The sequence below is a fragment of the Sylvia atricapilla genome, chromosome W (genome assembly GCF_009819655.1).
Source record: "Sylvia atricapilla isolate bSylAtr1 chromosome W, bSylAtr1.pri, whole genome shotgun sequence".
NCBI classification, from domain to species: domain Eukaryota; kingdom Metazoa; phylum Chordata; class Aves; order Passeriformes; family Sylviidae; genus Sylvia; species Sylvia atricapilla.
The window spans coordinates 4,196,388-4,213,946 of NC_089173.1; the positions used below are offsets into that span (position 1 = coordinate 4,196,388).

At 47.7% G+C, this 17,559-nt stretch overlaps 1 long non-coding RNA gene across 1 annotated transcript in view; it reads left to right on the forward strand.

Annotated features, from left to right (window-relative positions):
- The first annotated feature begins 5,378 nt into the window (after nucleotides 1-5,378).
- Nucleotides 5,379-17,559, forward strand: part of LOC136373346 (uncharacterized) — a 361,796-nt gene continuing 349,615 nt past the window's right edge. Inside the window, exon 1 of the long non-coding RNA XR_010745636.1 lies at nucleotides 5,379-5,413. This is a non-coding gene — a long non-coding RNA (uncharacterized lncRNA). The remainder of the gene's footprint in view (nucleotides 5,414-17,559) is intronic.

Below are 17,559 nucleotides of genomic sequence, written 5' to 3' on the forward strand. Positions count from 1 at the left end.
TAGAGTCAACAACACATGGACGCGGGACGAAGACGAAGAGGTTTTCTTTTTAGTTAGTAAGTGTAGCTAGCTTAGGTGGAGAAGCTTTGTTGGGGTTTTTTTCCCCTCCTTTTTTTTTCCTTTTTTTGTCTTTCCTTGGAACTGTTAGAATCTCTCTGGACTGAGGACCTGGAGGAGCGCCGGGGGGCTTGCACTTGGGACCCACTAAGATCTACTCTGCGCAGCAACTTTTCCCAGCGCCAGAGGGACTGAGAACAGAGCAACCACCTACAGGAGGGACTTCTTTTCCAAATCTGTCAATCTCTCCAGAGCAGCACAAAGTTCTTGTCCTCTGGTATTGTTCAATTTATTGTGCTGGGGAGTGCTTTGCCTGTTTAATAAACAGGATTCTTTCCACTTCTCTCTGAGGAGGTCTTTCCTGAATCAGTTGGGGGAGGGGAGGGAGAGCCCATTAGGAGGTTTCCTCCCAAATTTGCCCTAAACCACTACAACTTTTCTGGCACCCAACATGGGGCACGAGAGAGTGGAGAAAACCCTGTACCGATTGTATTTTTGGCTGCAAGTACTCTGTATTGGCATAAAGCAGTCAGTAGCTATGTTGTTTGAATTCATGTCTCTCAGGGTGGGGGCCTTGATGTGTTTCGGGTCCCTAGGCTTCTTTGAGGTCTTGTCACGATCCGCTAATGCAAGCGGGGCTCGTGATGGTTCGTTAACTGATCTTAGAGTGCAAAAAACAACACAGAGGGGATTTCGATATTCATCAAAACAAATACACCTTTATTAGTGCCAACATCAAATGCGATAGAAGGATTTGAAGGGAAACAAAGGATAGCAAGAAAAGAGACAGAGAGGGTGGGTATAGCTACCAATGGAGAGACAAAATCCTCGTGGTCCAGCCAATAGATCCGTCTTCTTCTGTGGGGTGATCACAAAGTCTTTGGTTAACTTAGGGGTCCTTATAGTCCTTCTCCAAAGCAACAGGCAGTTGGCCAAAAGGTAGGGAAATCTTCATGGTGTGTTTGTTTCCAGAACTCGGAACAGGTCAGCTGTCAGCAAGTGCAGTGTTAACTCAGAACGGTACAGCCGTCATCAAGTGCAGTCAATTCACTGTGACTTGCCCATTGTTTCAGCTCAGGTTCTGATGTTCCAATAGAAATGCGTGCAAAGTTTTTCCATTGAACACACCTGCAGGCAACAGTTGGCGAACATCCCACCTCAGCCAGGCCAGCACTCCCGTGTTGGAGTTTCAGAGTCTTTTTAGGGGTTTCAGTCTCGGTCCTTGACGATGGTCGTGAGGCAGATGAGGGATCTTTGGACAGTCTCTTACAGGTCTTAATACCTTTGTGCTCCCCAGGTTTATTTTCATATCCAGAAATAGCTCCAGTATTGTTCTTAATACGTAGTTTTTACAGCAAAGGGACACAGATTAGAGTAGATATTGGCCTTGGCTTGGTTATAATGATTTGGAGGAAGTTTAAAAAGGCACTAGAATCTATTCCTGGTATGTATGGTTCATGGTTATGGTTATTCACCCAGTTTGTTGGAGGAGGAACAGGGGATGAAGCATTGCAGTCTTTCTTTTCCTTCTTCTCCTCTAAATCTGTTACATCACTATTGGAGAATATTCAGTTTCCCCTAAGTGTTAAAGAGACCATCTCTCTGGTATTTAATCTGGTAAGCTTTCTCTATACAGTCTGCAGCTTCTCTAGAATGAGGGCTGAGATTTCTAGAGGGGCTGATGAAACCCCTGACCCAGGAGTAGACCCAGACTTAAAAAATCCTGAGTAGTGTGGAGAAGGGGAGGGTATGGGCCAACTCCTGAAGGAATTTTCTGACTCTATAATCTGGGACTTCCCACATGAACAAATCCAGAATCCAGTCAAGATGGGGAAATAACTGAAAGAGAAGTATCATGATGACTCTAAGGGGGAAAAGATCATTGCAGTAAGCTGGCCCCTGGCATATGCTTATTGCACACTGCTAGATACTGTAGGGCAGCAGACAGAGGCAGGGGGGCAGGGATACAAATCAACAGCTCCTTCAGTCACTCAGGCTGCAGCAAACACCACAGTTATGAAGCCAGCAGCTAAATCAGAACCTGAGCCTGAGTCGGCAGCTAAACCAGACAGTAAGCCTAAGCCCCTGGCAGTTACGCCAGCAAAGAAGCACACACAGAAAAGTGATTGACCAGTGGGTGACGATGACCCAGGAGAAGGACCTTCATCAAAATCAGAAGCCAAAGCATCTGGCACAGAATCAGAAGCCAATATGGATTTCTTTTCCCTGAAGGACCTTCAGGGCCTAAGAAAGTATTACAGATGATAACCTGATGAATCTATAATTACTTGGTTAGTCCATCTTTGGGATACTGTTAAAGAGGCTGCAATTCTGGACGGTACTGCAGCAAGGCATTTGGGATCCCTGTCACATGATCTGGTTATCGACCATAAGATGATGAGAGAGGCTAATCCTCACAGTCTCTGGGTACAGGTCTTAGGAAGTGTGGCACAAAGATATCTGTGTGCAGATGATCTCTATATGCAGCAAACCCAGTGGAAGACCATAGAAAAAGGAATTCAACACTTGAAAGGAATGGCAGTGGCAGAGATGGTCTTCTCAGATGTCCAACACTAGGAACCCAGACTTGGTACCATGTACATCTGTGATGTGATGAAAACTTATCAACTTGGGCCACAAGAATACTCTTCTGCTTTAGCAATAATGAAACGGGAGGACACAGAGGAAGACTGTGCTTGATATGGCAGATGCTGTGCGTGGCCCAACACATGCCAGAATCGCAGCTGTGAAAACATGTCTACAGAAACTAGAAGATAAGATAGAAGAGAATCATAAGAAACTCAGGGAGGAGATTAGAGAGGACCTTCTCCAAATCTCGGCAGTACAGATTAGAGGTTCTGGTACCCAATGCAGGCATTCCCCAGATAGGGAGAGAAGGTACACCCCACAAGCTGAGATGTGGTTCTTCCTGCATGATTGCAGAGAAAGCATGAAGAGATGGGATGGAAAATCTACTGCTGCTCTGGCACAATGAGTGCATTAATTGAAGGATGGCAAGACCCAGAGAGGAAGTTCCATCAAAAGGGAAGCAGCTCCAGTTGCCCGTAGCCAAACTGCCAGGTATGATGATGATGGCATGTCCAACCCCCTTGAAGGAACCTCTAAGACATATGCCCAAGAAAAGAAGGATAACAAGGCTTAGAGGGGCCCTGCCTCTAGCCAGGTAGAGGCTAGGGAAAACCATGTTTTTTGAACTGTGTGGATTCATTGGCCTGGCACATCAGAACCACAAGAATATGAGGCCTTGGTCTATACTGGTACACAGTGCACATTAATTCCATCAAGACATGTAGGGGCAGAATGTGTCTCTATCACTGGTGTGACAGGGGGATCACAGGATTTTACTTTGATTGAAGCAGATGTGAGTCTGACTGGAAATGAGTGGGAGAAACACCCTATTGCAACTGGCCCAGAGGCCCCATGCATTTTGAGCATAAATTACCTCCAAAGTGGGTATTTCAAAGACACAAAGGGACTCAGATGGGAGTATGGGATAACAGTTGTAGTGACAGAGGGCATCCAGCAACTGAACACCTTACCTGGACTGTCTGAGGATCCATCTACAGTAGGACTTCTGAAGGGGGAAGAGCAACAGGTACCAATTGCCACTTTGATAGTGCACCGCCGACAATATAGAACAACTCGAGATGCTGTGATCCCCATCCATAACATGATTTGAGAGCTGGAGAACCAAGGGGTGGTCAGTAAAACATACTCACCCTTCAACAGCCCCATTTGGCCTGTGCGTAAATCTGAAGGAGAATGGAGATGGACTGTGGACTACCGTGCATTGAATGAAGTGACACCATCACTGAGCACTGCTGTGCCAGACATGTTGGAGCCGCAGTACGAGCTGGAGTCCAAGGCAGCAAGGTGATATGCCACTATTGACATTGCTAATGCATTTTTCTCCATTCCTCTGGCTGCTGAATGCAGACCCCAGTTTGCCTTCCCATGGAGGGGAGTGCAGTACACCTGGAACTGACTGCCCCAGGGGTGGAAGCACAGTCCTACCATCTGCCGTGGACTGATCCAGACTGCACTAGAAAAGGGTGAGGCTCCAGAACATCTACAGTATATTGATGACATCACTGTGTGGAGGAACACAGCAGCAGAAGTATTTGAAAAAGGAAATCATCCAGATCCTCCTGGAAGCCGGTTTCGCTATCATGAAGAGTAAAGGTAAGGGACCAGCTTGTGAGATCCAGTTCTTGGGAGTAAAGTAGCAAGATGAATGGCGTCAGATTCCTACTGATGTCACCAACAAGATTACAGCTATGTCTCCACCAATCAATAAGAAGGAAACACAAGCTTTCCTAGGCACCATAGGCTTTTGGAGAATGCATATTCCTGAGTACAGTCAGATCATGAGCCCTCTTTACCTGGTCACCTGCAAGAAGAACGATTTCCACTGGGGCCCTGAGCAGCAACAAGTCTTTGCCCAGATCAAGCAGGAGATCACTCATGCAATGGTCCTTGGTCCATTCCAGATGGGATCAGATGTGAAGAATGTGCTCTGCTCTGCAGCCAGGAGCCATGGTCTGTCCTGGAGCCTTTGGCAGAAGGTGCCTGGAGAGACTCGAGGCCAGTCACCAGGATTTTGAAATCAAAGCTATAGAGGGTCTAAAGCCAACTACACTCTAACTGAGAAGGAAATTTTAGCAGCCTATGAAGGAGTTCAAGCCATCTTGGAGGTGATTGGCACAGAAGCACAACTCCTCCTGGCACTCTGACTACCGGTGCTGGGGTGGATGTTCAAAGGAAAGGTCCCTACCACCCACCATGCCACTGATGCCACATGGAGCAAGTGGATTGATCTTATTACACAGCACCCCTGTATGGGTAAACTGAATCGCCCTGGGATTTTGGAAATAATTACAAATTGGCCTGAAGGTAAAAATTTTGGTCTCACAGATGAAGAACAAGAGCAATTGACACAGGTAGAAGAGGCTCCACCGTACAACCAATTGCCAGGAGAGGAGACACATTATGCTCTTTTCACTGACAATTCCTGTCGTATTGTAGGGATGAACCGGAAGTGGAAAGCAGCTGTATGGAGCCCCACACGACAGGTCTCTGAGGCCACTGAAGGAGATGGTGGATCAAGCCAACTTGCAGAACTAAAGGCCGTTCAACTGGTCCTGGACATTGCTGAAAGAGAGAAGTGGCCAAAGCTCCATCTCTGTACTGATTCATGGATGGTAGCTAATGCTCTGTGGGGATGACTAGAGAAGCGGAAAGAGGCTAATTGGCAGTGTAGAGGAAAAACAATTTGGGCTGCTGAAGAGTGGAAAAACATTGCTACCTGTTGGAGTCCAGGACATCCCCTTGGATGGTCTGGGACCTGAGGAAAGGAGTTTGAGCCCTGGACAGGGGGGTGTGGAGATGGTTGAGGGGGCTCGGAGACCTTGGCACAGAGCCCAGGAAGACACCAGGTTTGATTTTAATCCATGGGAAAAGCTTTCAACATTGCAGAAGTAATTACAAACTTCCAGGATGTGAAAATTGTAGTTTAGCACAGTAGATGATGTAGAATTTAATAGTTTTAGAATTTTTAGAATAGAAGTAAATGGGGACAAGATGGTGGAATTTGGGTGGTACCTTATGTACTTTTCCTTCTTCCTCGTCCTCCATTTTTTGGGGCAGTGATGGCACAAAGTAGTTAGAGTGGATTGGACCGAAGTAGAATGTCACTTCTGGTGTGGGCACTGGGCATTGGCACAAAATAGTAAATAACTAGTACGTAATTATCTGTATAAATGTTAGGGGACATCCCATCTGTGGGGCAGTCGCCTCGTGTCCCAGCTGCTGTCCGGACCTCGGCTGGGAGCAGAGAAAATTTTGAGATACTAAATAATAAACAACACGAGAAACCTGAAAACAAACCTTGAGGACTCTGCTTTTTTACACGGATGCGACTCGGGGCTTTTTAGAGGGCCAAGGACTTTAAACCACCTAAAGCTCGGGTGAGGAAACCCCCCCGACAGCTACCAGGGTAGGGAGACTACCTGTGAAAGTCCGCCATGTAGATGCCCATATCCCCAAGAGTAGAGCTAATAAGGAGCATTGAAACAACGAGCAGGTAGATCAGACTGAAAAGATAGAGGTGTCAGAGATTGACTTAGATTGGGAACACAAGGGAGAGTTCTTCCTAGATCAATGGTCCCATGATGCCTCAGGCCATCAAGGTAGAGATGCCACCTATAAGTGGGCCCAAAACCAAGGGGTAGATCTGACCGTGGACAGTATTTCTCAGGTTATCCATGACTGTGAGACATGTGCTGCCATCAAACAGGCCAAGCGGGTGAAGCCCCTATGATATGGTGGGTGGTGGTCCAAATATAAGTATGGAGAGGCCTGGCAGATTGATTATATCACACTATCCCAGACACGCCAAGGTAAGTGCTACATGCTCACAATGGTGAAAGCCACCACAGGGTGGCTGGAGATCTACCCTGTGCCCCATGCTACTGCTCAGAACACCATCCTAGGCTTTGAAAAGCAAGTCCTTTGGAGGCATGGTACCCCTGAGAGAATTGAGTCAGATAACAGGACTCATTTCAAGAACAGCCTTATCAACACCTGGGCTAGGGAACATGGCATTGAGTGAGTGTACCATATCCCCTACCATGCACCAGCTGAAGGCAAAGTGGAGAGGCACAATGCACTGTTAAAAACCCAGTTGAAAGCATTGGGTGTGATGCCTCAGGTTTTGGGTTTCGGCGCGGGATTCGTGTCTTCGGGGGCGTTCTCTCCCTGGGGTCCAGGCCCCAAGGATGGACGGCATGGAGGATGGAGCGCCATCATTTCGAATGTTGATTGGACGGCGAGTGGGGCTTGTGCAGATGGACTGGGGCCTGGAGGGGGGGGAGGAGGTTTGGTGACTCGGCCTTTTTTGGGGCAGGCTTTTTGAAAGGAGCGAGGCAGCCACTGCTATGGCCGCTGGGGCTGGCCTGGAAGGCCAAAATAAAATGCATCTTAACTTTAACCCTGACTGGCCTCTGCCTCAGTCATAGGCATCAGGTGGGGGATCTTGCAAAAATTGGGAGCAGCATTTGGCAAAGGCCATCTGGTTAGTCAACACCCAAGGCTCCACCAACTGAGCAGGCCCCACCGAGGCTGAGCCTATGCATAAAATAGATTGAGATAAGGTCCCTGTGGTGCATGTCAGAGGTTTGTTAGGGAAGACAGTGTGGATCAATTCTGCCTCAAGTACAGACAAACCCATTCATGGGGTTGTCTTTGCTCAGGGACTAGGTTGCACATGGTGGATAATGCAGAGAGAAGGAACAACACGATGTGTACCTCAGGGAGATCTGATTGTGGAGTGAGAATCATATGTAAACATCACTGTCTGCTGGATGTTATTGCCATTTTCTGTATGTTAAACCACACAGATATGAAATAGAAGGAAATGTGCAAGTGAGAGGGTATGTGTAAGTGTTGAAGGTACGAGCAAGTGTTTGAAGGTATGACTAAGTGAAAGAGGTAGTTTTGGGTGAGCAAAATAAGGGAGTGGGGAATGTGGGGAATCCTGCAGTCCTGCAGCCTGTGGCCTGGATTCAGTGGCTCGGTGTGAGACATGACAGGGACATGATGGATATTGCTTGCATTTTTGTGGGGGGAACGAATGGAAGTTTTAGGTGGATAAATGCATGATGTAGAATATATTTTGGTTTTGGTCCTAAGTTGACGATATGGAGATAAGGGGTGGAATGTCCTAGGGTGACGTTATGATGTTTGTATCCTCAATCATCTGTTGGGTTGTCATGCTGGGCCTCCGAGAGCCGCTGTCTGCAGAGGAGGCAGGGTCAGCCATGTGTTTGGGGATCAGGGCTGGGCTGTGGCAGGGCCGTGCCCCTATCACCTGGCTGCCGGCTGTCACTGTTAGAGACACAAAAGGATGAAGCAGGCAGCAGGAGGTCAAGCAGGAAAGCTCTCTACTTTATTTTTTCTGACTCCATATATATACAGTTTTACTAGCAGGCCAAGATTGGCTACACAGGTAGCCACCTCTTCAACCTCGTTGGTGAGCATCACCATCAATCATCTTTCTCCTCCCAGAGGAGAAGTATGTAAACAAATAGATAATTTCTAAAAATATACATAGTTTACTTGAAGCTGAGTGAAAACAAAATGCAAACAGTGAAAAGCAGGCAAACTTAAGGAAACATCTCACCCTTTTAGCATTATAAAAAGAAAAAAAGAAAAAAGAAAAGGAACAATGTTCGATTTCTTCACGTTGAAGGACCATCGGAGTGATCATCAACATCCGAGTCATCACTCAGTGGTTCCTCTACTTGTTGACCTTCATCTTGGTCATGGTCTCCTGGCTGTCTGTTGGCTGAATTCTGTCTTTGCAGTCTCAGGTCAGGATGGACACACTTTGCAGGTACCTAGCGTACCCCAGTATCTGTGGAGACACATGCATACTCGTGCCCTGAAGCGATAAGGTCATAGGGACCTTCCCATTGCTTGGTGACTAGATTTCACACCCGGACCTTTGCTCAAGGCTGATGCGTGTCATCCGAAGCCTGTAATGAAAGGTGGTGGTTCAAGATAACAGGGTTATTTGAGTTCTGCGGCACTGTAAGGTGATTAATTGTACACAAAGCCTTTTGCAACCGACTGTGTGGGGTTTCACCCTGCATTCCCCATTTTTGTTTTTGGAGATCATGCTTGAGTGTACCATGAGCGCATTCTACAATTGCCTGGCCTGTGGGAGAATGAGGAATACCAAATTTATGAGAAACACCTCACAACTGCAGGAACTGCTGTGCCTTCTGTGAGGCATAAGCAGGACCATTGTCGGTCTTGATAGCAGAGGGTATGCCTAGGACAGCAAAGGCCTGCCTCCAGTGGGCAATGACATCACGGGTCTTTTCTCCTGTGTGAGCTGAACCCCACATAGCAGAGGAGAACGTGTCCACCGTAACATGCACATACTTGAGCCAGCCAAATTTGGCAATCTGAGTAACATCCATCTGCCAAAGTTCCAAAGCCTTGAGGCCTCTGGGGTTTACCCCTGTCAGCAAAGGTGCAGTGACCACTTGACAGTCATCATAGGACTTGACAATGTCACGGACCTCAGTTGACGTCAACTGAAACTGCTTCTGCAGTGTATGCACATTCTGGTGGAAAAACCCATGTGATGCCTTGGCCTGCGTGAGTGTATCAGGCTGAGGGGCCACCCACGCTGGGTTAGCCAGCTTGTCAGCCCTCGCGTTACCTTCTGCTACAAATCCAGGCATGTTAGTGTGGCTTCGAACATGCAGAACATAATAGGGATGAACCCTGTCCTGAATAGCACACCACAGGGTCTTCAGTAAATGAAACAAGACAGCATTGCTGACTTCCTTCAACACCAAATGACCCAACTGCTGAGCAATGTCAGCCACATAAGCGGAATCCGTGATCAAGTTGAAGTGTTACTGGGAAAATGCCTGAAAAGCCATGACGGCAGCCTGCAGCTCAACCAATTGGGCTGACCCGTCCTCATGGCCTTCCAGGACCTTCCACTCAGATCCGTCCTTCCAAGTGACAATGGCCTTCCCTGTTTTTCCCAACCCGTCAGTGAAGACGGTGGGTCCTTGACCTGGTTCCTGGCTGGTTTTGGGCTGCAAAGAGATTTGTGTGGATCTCGCCACTTGCAGTAGCTTGTGGCTGGGCAGATGATAAGTGATCTGCCCTGTAAAATTCTCCAGAGAACCTTGCAGCGACACACTGCAAGACTCCAGTCAAAATCTTCCCATGGTACCAGGAGCACAATCTGTGCAGGATCCATGCCCATCAATTGCAAACACCGTTGCCGGCATTTGACTATCAAACTAGCAATGAGATCAAACAATGCTGTTGCCGTCTTCTGCGGCAGATGGGGCAAGAAAACCCATTCCAGGACGTGCAAGGGGTCAGACCACTTGTCACTCCACTGGCCAATTATGGCTGTGGAATGTAAATCCGGAGTGGTGATGAACACAATGACATCAATGGAGGGATCAATGCAATGAACCTGTCGAGCCGAAACAGCTTGCTGAACCTCCTCCAGCATCTGATGTGCCTCTGGGGTCTATGTCCAAGGTGATTTCAAATCAGTGTCCCCCTTCAACAAATCAAACAGAGGACACAACTGTGCTGTGGTCAGTTCCAAATATGGACGTAACCAAGTGATGATACCCACCAATTTCTGGGCATCATTCAATGTGCGCACCGAGTGTACAAATTGCACCTCCTGATGCTGGATTGTATGTTCCATGATCTTGACACCCAGATATTTCCATGGAGGTTGCTGCTGAACCTTTTCCGGAGCCACCTGCAGCCCATGGGAATGCAAAGCATGGACCAGATGAGGCTGAATCCTCTGCAACTCATCCTGGGTGGATGCAGCCACCAGGATATCATCCATGTAATGATAATTTTTTGCATCAGGAAACTGCTTGCGAGCTCCAGACAAGGCTTGGCCCACAAATCATTGGCACAGGCTTGGGGAATTTCACATGCCTTGTGGAAAAACTCTCCATTGATACCGTTGTGCAGGCTCAGCATTTTTAATTGCTGGCACCGAGAAGACAAACTTCGGTCTGTCATTGGGATGGAAAGGAATCGTAAAAAAACAATCCTTCAGATCCACAACGAGAACCGGCCATTCTGCTGGAAGCATGGTGGGCGACGGCATACCAGCCTGCAACATCCCCATGCTTTCCATCACTGCGTTCACCTTTTGGAGGTCTTGTAACAACCTCCATTTCCCAGACTTCTTTTTGATGCAAAACACAGAAGTGTTCCAGGGGCTGGTTGAAGGTTCCAGATGACCCTGGTCCAACTGTTCCTGCACCAAATCACGAAGGGCAACTAATTTTTCTTGGGGAAGGGGCTACTGAGGATCCCAAACGGGTTTGTCCATCAGCTACCATATAGGAGGCATTGGACACGCTGCGCCCTTCAGCACAGTGGCCCTAATTTAAAATCCGTCCCCATGTGCACCCCCAATGCGGCCAGACAATCCCTCCCCCAAAGGTTATCAGAGGTGACAGTGACATGGGGCCAGACCACGGCTGCCTGACCCTCTGGGTTCATGATTGTCACTGGCTTCTGGCCCACGTAACATCGTTGTGTTCCTCCCAGTCCTGTCACAGGCATCCCCACCGGGTCCAACAGCCAGTCCAGGGCCCAAGCGGCAATAGACATAATCGTGACATCTATGCCTGTGTCGAGGATCCCGTGGAGGTAAATGTCCTATGGCATTGCCCCAGAAACGGACAAGGTGCACACCTTCTCGGGACGTCTCTTGGTCAGGGCATGGGTCCAGAAGACCTGAGGCAGCCCAGTGGATCCAAAGCCGCTGTCTCCTCTCACCCGATTTTCTGCCCTGCAGACAGAGAACTTAAAAGGCACAACTTGAGCAAGTCATGTTTTCTCTGGGATAGTGGGGGGGAGTGGGTGTGGAAACCATGGTATAAATCCTTCCCCTGTAATCCGCATCCACGAGACCAAAATGCACAATGATACCTTGATTGGTGGTACTAGATCTGCCTATAAGAAAAGCACTTAATCACCCAGAGGACCGAAGGCATCCAGGGGGATTTTAAGCACTGTGCTGTCCATAAGGACAACCGTTTCAGTGGTGCAGACATCTACACCTGCTGAACCGCAGGTTCTGGCTGTGAGCTTGCCCAGCAGATCTCCATCGGCTCTGGGGACTGGGAAGACATTTGTGTCTGAGTGCGCTTCCCCTTCTCTCTCCACTGCCCATTTCCCGAGCTCAATAGAGGATGGCCATTCACATGAACCGTGGTCTTACAAGCATTGGCCATGTGATTTGGCCTTCTACACTGTGCACAAAAGAACAAAGGAGCAGTCCCCTTTTTCCCTTTCTTCCCTTTCTTCTTGCTGGCCAGACCATTTACCTGTTTCTGCTTCCCACCCTGCTTCCCCTTCAAGGCTGGCCACAGGGTGGTAGCCACGGCAGCCACCTTAGCACCTGTGGTGCTCAGTTTGGCACAGGCCTTGGCCATTTGCAAAAGTGAAGGATCACCCAGAAGGGCCTCAATGATCCTCCTGCACTCTGCATTACAATTACTCCATGCCAGATGCTTGAGCAACATCATTCTAGAAGTGAAATCATCCACCTGTCACTCAGCTGAAGCTGTCAGCCTATCTGCAAACTGCAGAAAGGGTTCGTCAGTCCTGTGAAGAATCGTGGCAAATGACTGTTTCGGTGCAGACATCTCCATTGTCTGTACCAGTGCTGCCATGCCAACTTTCTGGCACTGATCCAGTATTAAGGGCTCACAGGTGATCTGCCTATTAACATCAGCAAACTCACCTATACCCAGCAGCACTTCTGGCCTGACCCCATACCTGGGGTTATCTTGACGAGCCATCCGATTCTGTGCTGCAGTCTTTTCAGCCAATTGAGACCACTTGGACTCAAATAGGTCATATTTGACCAGCTGAAAGAGAACCTTGGCCAAGCACCAAATGTCATAAGGAGGTAATACGTCTGTGTCTATCAATCGGAGCACCTGCATCATCTTTAGAGGCCCCAGACCGTATTTACCAACCCTATCTCTGAGATCAACCAATGCTTGCCAAGACAAATGGACATATTTCTTGCGACCAGCTTCCCAAAGCACACGGAAAGCTCCCAGACCACCCATCAAGGCGTCATCATCCTCCGAATCCTGTCCCACAGACTCCACGGGGACAGAGGCAGGTGCCTGTCTCGCAGCACCTGCAGAGCTAGAGAATTCATCCCTGCCCTTCTGGGGGCACCGTGCTGAACCATGGCTGCCCACTACATCAGCCTTGGACCGGACATCCTCCCAGAACTGTGCGCAGTCCCGCGGCCGGACTGTTACCTGACACGGTGGAAACGTCCAGTCGCCAGCCGAAGGCAACCCGGCATCCCAGGACCCCTTGCCATGGGTGAACACTGGCCTGTCACCAGCCATGCCATCCCCTCTAAAAGTAAACACCGTGGAGCCAGGAGCCGCCTTTGCACCGGTGGCTGCAGTGGCAGCGTGTGCAGCGCTGCTCCGGCTCAGCGCAGGGTGGGGGTGGAGGGGGGTGGGGGTGGGGGCGCAGCGCTGCGAGGGGTTTGCCGTGCGACACCGCTTCCAAGGACATGGGCGATTCAGGGGGAGAAGCCACGGGGGAAAGAGGGGGGTTCGCGGGGGGTGAAGGTCTAGCTGAAGAGCCAGGCTGTACAGCCCGGAGGCCCCCTGAGCCCCACTCCGCCCACGCATCTCTCGGCACTCCAACGCCTGCGGGGTGCGGGTACAGGCGAGGTCCACTCCATGGACCCTGCGCCCACCTCAGCGGCTGTGCCGAGGGAGAGCAGGCTTTCCTCACTTCTGCTCCTGCGTGGGGCGGGAATCGGTGTTCCTGCCAGCAGCGTGTGCATCCGGGAGGGGGCCAAATCATCTCCGCTCCAGCGGCGCGTCCGCGGTGCGGGGACAGAAGAAAAGGCACCACCATCTCCCCTGGCACCTAGCCCGGGAGACAGTATCAGGCTGGAGCCATCCTCTGAAACCCCAGAACTGGGAAGCTGCATACCAGGCAGCACCTTTTCCAGCCTTTTCCAGGTTGATAGCAACCTCAAAATCTCTACAGTCCAGTAGGTAAAGAAAACGTCCAGCAAATGCTCACCTAACAGTCTCCAATCCAATGTGGAGAAAGTAGCCTGAACGCTGCAGAAAAAAACATGGGTTCTAGCATAATAGAACACTTCTTGGAAGTCCTCTCTAGAAACAGAGGCTCCCTCCCTCTCTAGGACCTCAAACCAAAGGTCCATCACTAGGGCATCATCCGAGGAAGAGGCAGAAATCATAATCTCTTATGACTTGTTACCTCAGACACACAGAAAGCTGAATTTTTTCCCATGGAAGGTCACCAGCTGTCACTGTTAGAGCCACAGAAGGATGAAGCAGGCAGCAGGAGGTCAAGCAGGAAAGCTCTCTATTTTATATATATACAGTATATATACATATATATAAAATTTTACAAGCAGGCCAAGATTGGCTACACAGGTAGCCACCTCTTTGACCTCATTGGTGAACATCACCATCAATCATCTTTCTCTTCCCAGAGGAGAAGTATGTAAACAAATAGATAATTTCTAAAAATATACATAGTTTACTTGAAGCTGCATGAAAACAAAATGCAAACAGTGAAAAGCAGGCAAACTTGAGGCAACAGCCAGCACCCTTGGCCTGGGGAGGGAGGATGGGATTTCCCCCCACACCCCCCCCCCCCCCCCCCACCCTACACTGGGCCTCAAAGAGCAGCTGCAAGCGGCTCACACCTTCAAACCAAGGGGTGGAAGAGAAGGCACCCACCAGCCCCCACCAGCATGGCTTTGAAACCTTTGCAGCTGCCATGGCAGAAATCACATAACCACTGCAGGCCTACACAAACTAACTCTTTCCTAACACAGACTGAAACTTTAAACTCTAACCCTTCTCAGAAATGAGAAAAATTGCCAAATAAAAAACAGGTAAAAAACCAATATGGAGATCTCAAAGTCAGTAAAAGAAAAGTAACTTTTACATAGTAAAGATGACAAGTTGCCTTAGTTCTTAGCTAAAAATCTCCTATAAATTATAGTGAAAGAATAATCTTTTTAATTGTAGACAATATAAATTGAAGAGATGATTTGTGGATTTGAGGAAATGTATCTGTGATAAACTGAGTGAATATTGAAATAGCAGCTGTAATCTTTGTGATCCCCATGAAAAGTTAAACAATAAAGAAAAAAAGCCCTCTACCAGTGAAGAACTGAGAAGACATCTCTGTTCCCTGAGTTAAAAAAAGATCTTTTGCTTTTTAAAACAGCTCATTTTTAAAAAGTACTACCCCAATGTGTAAATCTACAGCCCATATGCAGTCACAGAAAAAGCTACGTAATGTAGAAATTTCCACAAATACAAATCCTCCTAAGCAAGCTGCTTTTATGTGAGTTAAAAACCACAAGCAAACTGTTTCTCTTGTAAAAAGTTACCAAACAGCAAGACTTCTCTTTCTCAAAGACTAAATAAAAGACAGTTTTGTAAGTAGTACTGACCTGAAGTTCTGAGTTTTGCCTCTTTACACTGTTAGTAAAAAATTAAGTTTGTAGTAAAAAGAAAATTAGTTTTAAAAACTAATTTGTGGGGTTTTTTGTTTTCCTATTTTTTTCTCTTAGTGTATGTTAATAAAATCTTTTCTTTTTTTTTTCACTTCTAAATTAAAACTGCTTTTACCTTTTTCTCCCAAAATCCTATCTCCCAGTTAGCAAACAAATTCAGCAAATGTAAAACGACAGCACAAATAGTACCGTAACTCAAATAAGCAAACTTAAACTATAACAGGCTCTTTAGGTCATCAATTTTTCTTAATAATTTGTTTATTCGTTGTCCTGGTTTAGGGCAAATTTGGGAGAAAACCTCCAAATAAGGTCCCTCTGTGAAGCAAACCCAAACAGCCCCTCCCCCAACAGGTCTGGGAGAAAATCTCCTCAGAGAAAAGTGGAAAAAACTATTTATTCAACAAAGTGCCCACAAGCACAAAAATGAATAACACGAAACAACAAAACCTCTTGCTGCTCTGAAGAGAGATGGCAAAATTGAGGAAGTCCTTGCTATGGGTGAAGCTCAGCTCTTTCAGTCTCTTATCAGTCCCAGTTCCTCTGGCGCTGGAAAATGCTGTCCTGGGCCCTGGTGGTCTGCAGGTGTAAGCTCCCAGTGCTCCCCTGGGTTTTCAGTCCAGAGAAGGTTTAAACAGTTTCAAGAAAAAGAGAAAACTAAACAGTCCAGAGAGCTTCTCTCCCTCAGCTAGCTAAAACTAACTAAAAGCAGAGGAGATCTCTGTCCCACTGTCTGTCCATGTTACAGACAAACACAGTCCAGGAGCCGGAATATGGAATGTGTAGGAGTGAATGCAGTTTCTGCAAACAAACTCCATGCTTCTTCTTCTCCCCCTTAACTCTCAGAACCAGTCTTAAAGGTACAGGACATAAAATCCAACATAAACAAAACAGATGTTTGGGAATACAAGCATCACAAAGTCACCCTAGGACAGGAGCCGAAGTCCCCCATTGTCAGGCACTTCTCCAACACGAGCAGAGCTCAGCTCTCGTAGAAACCCCCCGTGCTGATCAAAGACTCCAAATCCAAGCAAATAATGGGCCCCTTTCCATTAAGACCCTGAGGGAGAGGCTATGCTTGAATATCTACAGGATCCGGCCCAAGGTCGATTCCAGGCAAGAATATCAAGCCATACATTGAACTGCCAAATGCAGCCCCAGAGACAGCAAAGAGACCAAGCTTGGGTGGCGTGGAGGAGAAGAATGAAAAGAAGTATAAACACAGATGTTAGTCACAGAAGAAGATGACCCTCCACTGCTTCAAAAGATTATAAGACTGTTGAATTTTACTCACTCATTGTTTTGCACCCTCTTTAGTTGGTTTTACCTCTCTTTAGTTTGTTGCACTGTTATCCCCTCTTGTTCTCCTATATCTTTTCTACTCAGTATAAACTGAGGGGATAAGATGGGAAGATATGAGGGGCTGTTGAAGTTATATTAGTCTCAAAATTCATTTTTTCAAACTCACAGATCAATCTATCATCCCCAAGTATCCTGCCATGTCTCCTGCGGCAGGGGATCCCCAACTACTCCAGATAGGATTTTGGATCTTCCTCACCTTTCCATCAGCTGGTGCGTGGTTTGTCCCTCAGCCCAACCAGAACATCCGAGTCACACTAGCCAAGACTTTACAACAAGACAATCTGTGCCTATCCATGGGCACCATGGGCAACCTGCTGTCCATGTGCCTGGTAGGCGTTCCCTTAGCAGCAAATGAATACCCATATACAGATAAGAAACCAAATCCAGTCGACGCTTGGGGAGAGTGGATCAAGACCCTACCCCAAGCACCAGAGTAACCCCAGGAATTGGAGCTGTTGGGGTCCTCCAAAGCTCATTACTGCATTCAATTTCAATATCAACCTCCTGACCAACACTTGACCCGGTTTGAACTTATTAGGTCTACCCATAGGAAAGAGGTAACCAAAATTTAACAAAAATTATACCTCTCCAAATTGGTGCAATTACACCAGTCCTACATTTTCTTCATCCTCACTCCATCCCAAAGTGCTGCCCCGGGGAGTGTTTCTTATCTATGGAGACCAAGTATGGGCTGGGATCCCCTCACGCCTTCAAGGGGGTCCCTGTAGCCTTAGCCAGCTTACTACCCCCACCCCAAACATAACTTTACTTCAAAACTGGAAACAAAAAAGGTAATTGGCACACCAAAAGAGATCATATACTGAATTTGATGAAAATTGCAATAGCCAAGTTCATAATTGGAATAAAGGAAAGAGAGTTGCAGTCTCACTATTTTTACCTTGGGTGGCCTCAGCCAAGGCTCTTGGTGTGCTTTCTCACCTAGAGTGTTGGCTTAGTAAGCAGACAAACACTACCTCCACTGCACTCAGTGACCTGCT